The following is an 11,936-nucleotide window of genomic DNA, read 5'->3' on the forward strand; positions in this document are numbered from 1 at the left end:
GGTCCTTTTCAGAATGGCAGGCAGTGGCAAGTGGAGTGCCGCAAGGCTCGGTGTTGGGGCCGTAACTGTTTACTAATGTATATTAATGATTTGGAAGAGGGAATTAGGAGCAACATTAGCAAGTTTGCGGATGAAACAAAGCTGGGTGGCAGTGTGAACTGTGAAGAGGATGTTAGGAGTTTGCAGGGTGACCTAGACAGGTTGAGTGAGTGGGCAGATACATGGCAGATGCAGTATAATATAGATACATGTGAGGTTATCCACTTTGGTGGCAAAAACAAGGGGGCAGATTATTATCTCAATGGGGTTAGGTTAGATAAAGGGGAGGTACAGCGAGACCTGGGTGTCTTTGTACACCGGTCACTGAAAGTTGGCATGCAGGTACAGCAGGCAGTGATGAAAGCTAATGGAAGATTGGCCTTCATAACCAGAGGATTTCAGTATAGGAGTAGAGAGGTTCTTCTGCAGTAGTATAGGGCTCTGGTAAGACCACATCTGTAGTATTGCGCACAGTTTTGGTCTCCTAATTTGAGGAAGGACATCCTTGTGATTGAGGCAGTGCAGTGTAGGTTCACAAGATTGATCCACAGGATGGTGGGACTGTCATATGAGGAAAAATTGAAAAGACTAGGCTTGTATTCACTGGAGTTCACCTTCCTGCTGTCACTGGACAGCCTATCAGACGGCAGAAAAGCCGAAACCGGGCGCATTCACCGGGCGGCTGGACTCGCTTGGAGGCTCCTTCGACGCGGAACTGCCCGATAGCTCATCGGATGTGGAATACTGGGATGGAGTTGCTGGAGACGTTGGGCGTGGAGAGCAAGGGCCGGTAGGAAGGTGAAATTAAAATATTATCAATCATGAACTCAGTATTACAGGCTTTCAATTGTTTGGACAGATCATCAATATATAGATTAAGGCTGCACTGTAAAAAAACTGGCTGTTGTTGGTGGTAGTAACTGCTTTGAAAGGTTGCACGGCAACAAAAAAAATGGCTGGTGTTGGTGGAAACTTGACAACTTTCCGTTTGCACTGAATATTGATTTTAGATAAAACGCTACCACTTACGGCTGTGATTTTTGGGCATCTTACTCAGTTCCTCGCCACTCATCAGGTGCAGAGGATTCTTCCCATCAATTAAAAATAAAAGTGTTATTAGAGTTTAAAAAAATGTTGTGAATCTCTCTCCTGTCAATCACGCCATGAAGGTCACGCCCCTTCCAGTTGGAGGGGGAGGGATTATAAAACCCCTAAGTGTGGGTGTGACTCAGTCTCTGCAAGATGGGGAGAGAGAGGTCACGACTCTGTCTGAGCTGTGAATCAACTGAACACACTGAATGTCTACTGAACTGTGAGTGTGGTGTTTATGTGGTGCTTTGTGTGGTTATATAGTGGTTTTATGATGGTTTCACCCTGTTTGAAATGGCATGAAATGGCATTTGAATGTGGTGGCCTTGCACCCTGCTGGAAGTGGTAGGAAACTGCACTTGAATTCGGTGGCCTTGCACCCTGCTGGAAGTGGTAGGAAACTGCACCTGAATTCGGGGGCCTTGCACCCTGCTTGAAATGGCAGGAAACTGCATTTGAATTTGGTTGCCTTGCACCCTGCTTGAATTGAGAGAGAGGTCACGACTCTGTCTGAGCTGTGAATCAACTGAACACACTGAATGTCTACTGAACTGTGAGTGTGGTGTTTATGTGGTGCTTTGTGTGGTTATATAGTGGTTTTATGATGGTTTCACCCTGTTTGAAATGGCATGAAACAGCACTAGCATTTGGTGGCCTTGCACCCTGCTTGAAATGGTAGGAAACTGCACCTGAATTCGGGGGCCTTGCACCCTGCTTGAAATGGCAGGAAACTGCATTTGAATTTGGTTGCCTTGCACCCTGCTTGAAATGGAATTTCAAGGAATACTGCTAGCCCACCAGCCGTTAGTGAGCTGCCATCACATCAGGCTCGATTGACTGAGCTGCCACCCCAAGAATCCATTTGGTCCACAATGTCCATACTAACCAGTCCCTTCAGCCCACAGTACCCATACTGCATCGCGGGACCAGCCCTCCCGTGTGAACATGGGACCCAACGGGTCCCACTTAGTCTAGTACTTCTTAAAAGTGTCTCCACTCCTCCCCGCCCCCTCCCCCTTCTCTACCCTCTCTCCCCCTTCTCTCTTTCTCTTCCCTTCTCTCCTAGGTCGCCAAATGGGACAGCCCCTGAAACCCATCCCCCAACTCCCCCCCCCCCCCCCCCCACACACACACAAAACAAACCAAGAACACTAAAACATACTTTTAACACATACTTAAAATAACTAAACAGAAAGAAAAGACAGACAGACCATTGGCTAGGCAGCCGTCGTCGGCCCCCCTCTGATGTTTATTCTTTAATATTCATTTATTTAAGCCTTGGAACAGTTTATGAAAGCCTGGTCTTCTAAGACAACTGACCAAAGGATTTGGACAACATGCCCAGTGTGGAGGCCACGGAGTTAGATTAAAGAGCGCTCCCTCTTAAAGCAGAGATAGACAAATTCCTCATTAGAATGGGTGTCAAGAGTTATGGGGAGAAGGCAGGAAAAGGGGGTTAGGAGGCAGAGATCAGCGATGATTGAAATGGACCCCCTCCCATGATCATATTGAATGGCGGTGCTGGCTCAAAGGGCCGAATGGCCTACTGCACCTATTTGATATGTTTCTTTGACCCAAAACATCACCCATTCCTTCTCTCCAGAGATGCTGCCTGTCCCGCTGAGTTACTCCAGCTTTTTGTGCCTGTCTTCTGAAGGTCATGGAAGCGGAATGGTGAAGGTGCTAATCCATGGTCCTTCACGGCAATGTTCCCGCACACGGAGGCGCGTTAATCCTCATCCCCATCCCGATCTGGAGCAGATCAGTGTGGGCTGGTTTTCCACGTAGGCTGGGCAGAACAGGCTTGAGCAATGGCTACCAGTACAATGGCTCGGGGGATGAACCAGGGCGGGGAGAGTTGGGGTTGAGGGAGGGGGGTGAGGCCATGCTCGGTCGGAGGATGGTGGAGCGGCTGCAAGATGCGCTCACTCCAACGTGCCAAGCAGATCCCAGTACATCCACTTACAGGCATCAATGACCAGCCCGATCCCCAACCACAGGCTTGTGAATGGGGGAAATGAAGTCACAGTCACAGTCACACACACCAATACACACACTCACACCGACGCAGACACACGCACACACTGACACACACACACACACCAATACACACACTCACACCGACGCAGACACACGCACACACTGACACACACACACCAACACACACACGTACTCACTGACATACACTCACACACAACAACACACACCAACACAGACACACATTGACAAACATGCACCAATACATGCACACACACACTCACACACAACACACACACCAACGTACACAGGCACACATGGAACAGAGAAACATAGAAAATAGGTGCAGGAGGAGGCCATTCGGCCCTTCGAGCCAGCACCGCCATTCATTGTGATCATCGCTGATCATCCCCAATCAATAACCCGTGACTGCCTTCTCCCCATATCTCTTGATTCCACTAGCCCCTAGAGTTCTATCTAATTCTCTCTTAAATCCATCCAGTGACGGCCTCCACTGCCCTCTGTGGCAGGGAATTCTACAAATTACCGTGTACCTGCACGCCAACTTTCAGTGACTGGTGCACAAGGACGCCCAGGTCTCGCTGCACCTCCCCCTTGCCTAACCTAATCCCTTTAACATAATAATCTGCCCCCTTATTTTTGCCGCCAAAGTGGATAACCTCACATTTATCTATATTATACTGCATCTGCCACGCATCTGCCCACTCACCCAACCTGTCCAGGTCACCCTGCAACCTCCTATCGTCCTCTTCACAGTTCACACTGCCACCCAGCTTTGTGTCATCCACAAACTTGCTCGTGTTGCTCCTAATTCCCACTTCCAAATCATTTATTTCATTTTATTTATTATTTGATTTTTATTAGAAGCAATTGTACAAAGAGAAAATAATCGACAACAGTTATACAAAGGCGAAGGGGGGGCTCTGAGCGAGGTGGCCAAAAATAACAGCCGTAGGTGGCGGTGTTCTCTCGGAAATCGCAGCACAGTGGGCCAAAAGCGGTCAAGATCAGACTTTTAGTAATATAGATAGATAACTCAATCGGAAAAAAAGAAAAAGGAAAAAAGGGAAAGAGAGAAGAAAAGAAAGAGACAAGAAAGAATTTCAAGAAAGACAAGGAAACGAAAAAAGAAAAGCTCCAGAGCTAACAAAGAAGTGAAAGAAATGGAGATATATCCCACTGCCCTTCCATCACCCGACGCAAGCATTGGTTTTGAGTTTGTGTTCAACCAATATGTTGTTGAAGAAATTCAATAAAAGGAGACCATATTTTGGAAAATTGATCTGGTTTGTCAGTCAAGACAAGCCTTATCTTTTCTAGATGTAGTGTCTTTTTCACCCAGAGAGTTGTGAATTTGTGGACTTCCCTCCCACAGGGCAGTGGAGGCCCAATCACTGGATGGATTTAAGAGAGAGTTAGATAGAGCTCTAGGTGCTAGTGGAATCAAGGGATATGGGGAAAAGGCAGGCACAGGTTATTGATTGGGGACGAACAGCCATGATCACAATGAATGGCGGTGCTGGCTTGAAGGGCCGAATGGCCTCCTCCTGCACCTATTTTCTATGTTTCTAAAGCAATAGGGAACAAGATGCTAACTTCTGTATGAAAATGACCATAACTTTTTTAATATAGAAGATATGAAAGTGAATCAGGTATCAAATTAAAATTCTGTTCATGCTCTATGTGATGGGATAAATTACAGGCTTGATTTATAAAATCTCAAAATGTTGTAACATTCCTATACACACACTGACACACAGTCACGCACACACACACACCAACGCAGACACACACTGTCGCGCACACACACACACCAACGCAGACACACACTGTCGCGCACACACACACACTGACGTGCACACACATGCATGCACACGTACATATCGGCACAAACGCGCACACACAGCAACACACAGGCACACACACGCACACTCACACCCACCCACACTTCAACACACTCATACAAATTCACTCACCCACCCGCCCTCACACATAATCACACTCACAAACACAAGCTCACACACACTCATTCACTCACAAACATCGCCATCTGCATTATTTACTGCATCATTTATTGACATCCATGAAGAGAATCTAATCACTGTCCCTGCTCTCGAAGCCAAAAGCCGATTCCCCGGTCGGATCCCGTTAATCGCCTCGTTCAGCCTGAAGAAATGCTCCGTAATGTCCTCGGTGTCTTCCCTTCTAATAAATGTCTTACACTTCTCCCCAGAGATGCTGCCTGTCCCGCTGAGATTCTCCAGCTGTTTGTGTCTATTTTACACTTCAGTGACCCAGCGGCACAGACTTTGCCTTGAATTCGTACCCGATCCTGGAATCACCAACATTATGTTTCATAACCATTATGACCCCAATATCTCCTGGAGTTCTGAGATCCCAGGGCTAAGTTAAACTTCCCGGTTACTAACGTGTCCCCCAAATGCCCACAAACCCGAGATCAGACCAAACTGTGGACCCCAATGGTCACAGAGACACATTAGATGTGTCTGGTTCACTTGCCCACGCTGACGTTACTGTCGTTGTCTCAGAATGCCCAGATTTCTAATGAAACGGTATAAAGTGAAAATGCAACGCACCTCATGATGCTTGTTGACGATTCCCGCTGTGCCTCAGAGCTCAGTAGAGAGCGAGTGGACACGGTCCAGCTCTCTGGTCACTTTTATAGTCAGTGGGCTGGGCTGAGACCTACGGATTATTGTCTGAAATGGGAAATCGAAACCGACAGGCCTGATATTCCAAAGGAAATGAATTGTGTGGTGGGAAAATGCCATGTTTCCATCAACCAGGAATGCTGAATACATTGGGATTGGCATCACAGTGAAGACTGCCCAGCTCCCAGTTCACTAACACACTGTTCTTGCTAAACATGTAGGGCCAACATTTGAATTCAGAATGATAATCACAACAATGTTGAAATTCCAGAATTGTGGATTTCTCCCCCAAGCACTGTTGATGCAGTCCAGTTCTTGTCCTCACTGATTGCTTCTCAATGGAGGCTGTACTTCAGATTTAGATTAGTTCAGAAGTCTGTAAATGACTATCCACTATGTGATGAGGGAATTCATCTCAGCTATCCTGCCAACAGTCTGCATTCATCCTCCTGTGGATATTAAGCTTGGTCTGAATGAATCTTACTCCGTTATCAATAGGCTTGAGATCAAACACTGTATCCCTGGTCGTTGTAGCTGGAGAAATCTGAAGTACAGCCTCCATTGTAGTTGGCGTTTCAGCTTCGTAAGCTTTCGGTTATATGGCGTTTCTGCTTTGGTTCCATTCAGTTATTTGGCTTCCACTTCTTTGCTTTGGCTTCTCGTCCTTTGACGCCACATTCGCACACGGTTCAGTGCTGGTCCTGCAGACACAGATGACATTCTACGTGACTGCTTTTAGTCCATATTCAGGGAATCTGCAGCTAATCTGAATGAGCACGTCACTGCCGTGACTGGCCTCATCAGCAAGTGCGTAGAGGAGTGCGTGCCGGTGAAGACAATCGGACTGTTCCCCAATCCATGGATGAACCACACTACCATGTGAAGGCTATGACCGCCACGTACAAGTCTAATGATCCTGGGCAGTACAAGTAAGCATGCTACAAGCCGGCCAGGAATATAAAGAAGGACAATAAAAGCTTCTTTAGATATGTCAAGGGAAAAAGAATAGCAAAGTCAAGTGTGGGTCCCTTGAAGGCACACACGGGTGAAATTATTATGGGGAACAAGGAAATGGCAGAGGAGTTGAACAGGTACTTCGGATCTGTCTTCACTAAGGAAGACACAAACAATCTCCCAGATGTACTGGAGGACAGAGGATCTAAGGGGGTAGAGGAACTGAAAGAAATGTTCATTAGGCGAGAAATAGTATTGGGTTGGCTAATGGGACTGAAGGATGATAAATCCCCTGGGCCTGATGGTCTGCATCCCAGGGTCCTCAGGGAGGTGGCTCACGGAATAGTGGACACATTGGTGATCATTTTCCAATGTTCAATATATTCAGGATCAGTTCCTGTGGACTGGAGGATAGCTAACATTATCCCACTTTTCAAGAAAGGAGCGAGATAGAAAATGGGATATTACAGACCAGTTATTACAGACTTTGGTGGTGGGAAGGATGCTGGAGTCAATTATTAAAGAGGTAATAATGGGACATTTGGATAGCAGTAAAAGGATTAGTCCAAGTCAGCATGGATTTATGAAAGGAAAATCATGCTTGAAGATTATTCTGGAATTTTTTGAGGATGTGACAAGTAAAATGGATGAAGAGCCAGTGGATGTAGTGGATCTAGACTTTCAGAAAGCCTTTGACAAGGTCCCACACAGGAGACTGGTGACTGAAATTAGAGCACATGGTATTGGGGGTAGGGTGTTGACGTGGATAGAAAATTGGTTGGCAGACAGGAAGCAAAGAGTAGGAGTGAACGGGTCCTTTTCAGAATGGCAGGCAGTGGCAAGTGGAGTGCCGCAAGGCTCGGTGTTGGGGCCGTAACTGTTTACTAATGTATATTAATGATTTGGAAGAGGGAATTAGGAGCAACATTAGCAAGTTTGCGGATGAAACAAAGCTGGGTGGCAGTGTGAACTGTGAAGAGGATGTTAGGAGTTTGCAGGGTGACCTGGACAGGTTGAGTGAGTGGGCAGATACATGGCAGATGCAGTATAATATAGATACATGTGAGGTTATCCACTTTGGTGGCAAAAACAAGGGGGCAGATTATTATCTCAATGGGGTTAGGTTAGATAAAGGGGAGGTACAGCGAGACCTGGGTGTCCTTGTACACCGGTCACTGAAAGTTGGCGTGCAGGTACAGCAGGCAGTGATGAAAGCTAATGGAAGATTGGCCTTCATAACCAGAGGATTTCAGTATAGGAGTAGAGAGGTTCTTCTGCAGTAGTGTAGAGCTCTGGTAAGACCACATCTGTAGTATTGCGCACAGTTTTGGTCTCCTAATTTGAGGAAGGACATCCTTGTGATTGAGGCAGTGCAGTGTAGGTTCACAAGATTGATCCACAGGATGGTGGGACTGTCATATGAGGAAAAATTGAAAAGACTAGGCTTGTATTCACTGGAGTTCACCTTCCTGCTGTCACTGGACAGCCTATCAGATGGCAGAAAAGCCGAAACCGGGCGCATTCACCGGGCGGCTGGACTCGCTTGGAGGCTCCTTGGACGCGGAACTGCCCGATAGCTCATCGGATGTGGAATACTGGGATGGAGTTGCTGGAGACGTTGGGCGTGGAGAGCAAGGGCCGGTAGGAAGGTGAATGGGGGTAATGCCCCCGGGACATAAGATGTCTGGCGATGAGATGAGAGGGATGACGGTCGATCAGGTCATGGCCGATGGAGGGGATCCGAAGTCACTCCGGTAGAACGAGCACACGGGAATCCAGACGGTTAACTCATTGAAATGGCACCACGCATGATGGCACCGGCATTGTATGCAAAATGAATTTCACTATGTACTGATTATTTGCATTTGTGACAATAAATATCCATTGAACTGGTATCAAATAGGATTAGTGTAGATGGTGGATCAAAAAGCCCACTTTTGTCTATAGAACACATATGTAACCACAATGACAGAGAAACTATGACACATGCAAGTAGTCTGAATAACAAGAAAAACATTTGCTTTCTAAAGTTTGGCTGTAATTTTCCCAGATGTTGTTCTAATAATGAAAATGAATCAGCTTGAAATAACTTTCTTTCTGCACGTTAACCTACATTTAATGATGCATCTCTGAACATACAATACCAACCACATGCATCAGATGTAACGTAACGCATTACACATACTTTCAAACCAACAATGATTAACATATCAACTTAACACAGAAGGAATTACAGTGATCTCTATCTCATGGTGTTCATTAGATACAAAGTTTTCAAGAAGGAACTGCAGATGCTGGAAAATCGAAGGTAGACAAAATAGCTGGAGAAACTCAGCGGGTGCATAGAAACATAGAAAATAGGTGCAGGCGTAGGCCATTCGGCCCTTCGAGCCTGCACCGCCATTCAATATGATCATGGCTGATCATCCAACACAGTATCCTGCACCTGCCTTCTCTCCATACCCCCTGATCCCTTTAGCCACAAGGGCCACATCTAACTCCCTCTTAAATATAGCCAATGAACTGGCCTCAACTACCTTCTGTGGCAGAGAATTCCAGAGATTCACCACTCTCTGTGTGAAAAATGTTTTTCTCATATTGGTCCCCCTTATCCTTAAATTTCCCCCTTATCCTTAAAATTTCCCCCTTATTTCCTTCGCTCCATAGATGCTGCCGCACCCGCTGAGTTTCTCCAGCTATTTTGTCTACCTTCATTAGATACAAAGCTCTTTGAATTCCTTTTCACAGCTTCAGCTGCACTTTTACTGTTGAGTCGATTGAACTGGGAGCTGCAGGCAATGATTTCCTCACTCAGTCTTTTCCTGATGCTGAATAGAAACTCAACTTTGAAAGTGAAACTAGCTTTTGCAAGAAATTATGACAATGATATTGCAGTGTGCCTGTGGCAGAACTGCCTGGATCCAATAGAAGCCCAGAGCAGGTTGGCAACAGAATCATTGCATTCGTCAGACCAGTTTATCTGCCTGTTTATCACGTCTGTCAGTTACCACCAGTCACCTTCGACTCTTTGTTCCCAACGGAAAATAACGTTTATCTCTTTGCTATCAAATGAGAGAAGGGATATCACCCCAGGAGGCCATATGAATGACAAGGGTGCCAGGCAAAATATTTGTGACCATTATGATGTGATGCAAACAAATGTATGTACAGCCTCCGAGAATGTCGGTAGTATTTTCCTTCGACCCACCGAGTCCGTGCCGACCAGTGATCCCCGCACACTTACACTATCCTACACACACTAGGGACAATTTATATTTATACCAAGTCAGTGAACACCACGTCAGTTGTAGGGAAGGTAAATCCCTCATGATGGCCTGATTCAGAAGATTAAGATGCTCAGGATTAACAGTGATTCAATCGTATGTTTTCAGAACTGGCTTTCTGTTATAAACAGAGGGTTGTGGTAAAAGGACAATTTGCAGACCGAAGTCTCTGACCAGAGTAGTTTAATTTAGTTTAGATATACAACATGGAAACGGGTTCCTCAGTCCACTGTGTACACACACTGAACATTGAACACCCATTCCCTTAGGATTTTGTATTCCATTGGGATCTCTGCTGTTTGTGATATATATGTAAATTACTTGGTTGTAAATGTAGATGTGCTGGTTGGTATGTTTGAAGAGAACTTTGCTGATTGTTGGGGTCGCAGAATGTGAGACAGGCTGTCAAAGTATACAGCAGGATATAAGTCAGCAACACATACGTGTGCAGAAATGGCAGATGGAGTTTAATCTGAGCAAGTGTGGGTGTTGCAATTTGGGAGGTCATATGTAAGGAGAAAATCTACATTTAACCGCCTGACCCTTAGGAGCATTGGTTTACAGAGGGGATATCAGTCCCCTCTTGGGGTCCAAGTCCATAACTCCTTGAAAGTGGCAACACAAGTAGATAAATTGATGAAGAAGGCATATACTTGCTTAATACCAAATATGAGGCATTGAGTTGAAGATACAAGACGTCATGATGCAGCTTTACAGGCTACATTTGGAGTATTGTTTGCAGGTCTGGTTGTCCCATTACAGGGAGGACATGGAAACTTTGACAAGAGTGCAGAGGAGGTTTACCATGATGATGCATGGATTAGTGGGTATTAGCTACAGGGTGTGGTTGTACAGACTTGTATTGTTTTCTCTGAAATTCTGGATGATGCAGCAAAAACCTGATAGAAGTATATAAATGATGTGAATCACAGATAGGATATACTGGTTACACCCTTTTTACCAGCATGGAAGTATCAAATAATTGAGGACATCGCTTTAAGTTGAGAGGGACAAAGTTTACAGGAGATGTGTGGGGCATATATTTTACACAGAGGGTGGTGAGTGCCTGGAACATGCTTCTGGAGGGGGTGAGGCAGATGTGATAGTGGCATTCAAGAGACATTTGGTTAGGCATATGGATATGCTGAGAATAGAATGATATGGATAACGTACAGTCCGATATGTGTCGGTATTGGAATTATGTGTAACAAGGAACTGCAGGTGCTGCTTTAAACTGAAGATCGACACAAAAATCTGGAGTAACTCAGCAACCAGACAGCATCTCTGGAGAAAAGAAACAGGTGCCGTTCGGGTCAAGACCCTTTTACAGACTGAGAGTCAGGGGGAGGGAAATGAGAGAGAAAGATGATACAGAGACTCATTTATTCTGATCCAACTGTGAATTTTATTCCCCATCGGCCCAGCAAAAACTGAGTAAGACTGTGCGTTGAGATGCAGATGTATCTGTGAAACTGCAAATCCCACTATCGAATATAGAATGAATCAGCCTTTACCTGGATCGCAAACCATCATTTGTAAGAAATCAATCAATGGCCATTACTTTTTAGTTTAATTTATCATTGTCATGTTTACTGAGGTACAGTAAAACATTTTTTTTTGCATGCTATCGAGTCAATGAAAAGATTATACATGATTACAATCAAACTGCCACAGTCTACAGATAAAGGGTAAAGGGTGCAAGATTTTGTGCAAGATAAAGTGCGATTAAAGATAGTTTAAAGGTCTCCAAAGAGGTAGATGGGACAGCAGGACTGCACTCTAGCTTATGAGAGGACCATTCAATTACCTGATAACAAGGCCGAAGAAACTGCTCCTGAATCTGGAGGTATGCATTTTCAAACTATTGTACCTCTTGATTGATGGGAGAGAGGAGAAAAGT

This window comes from Leucoraja erinacea, chromosome 15 (genome assembly GCF_028641065.1).
Source record: "Leucoraja erinacea ecotype New England chromosome 15, Leri_hhj_1, whole genome shotgun sequence".
Classification (NCBI taxonomy): Eukaryota; Metazoa; Chordata; class Chondrichthyes; order Rajiformes; family Rajidae; genus Leucoraja; species Leucoraja erinaceus.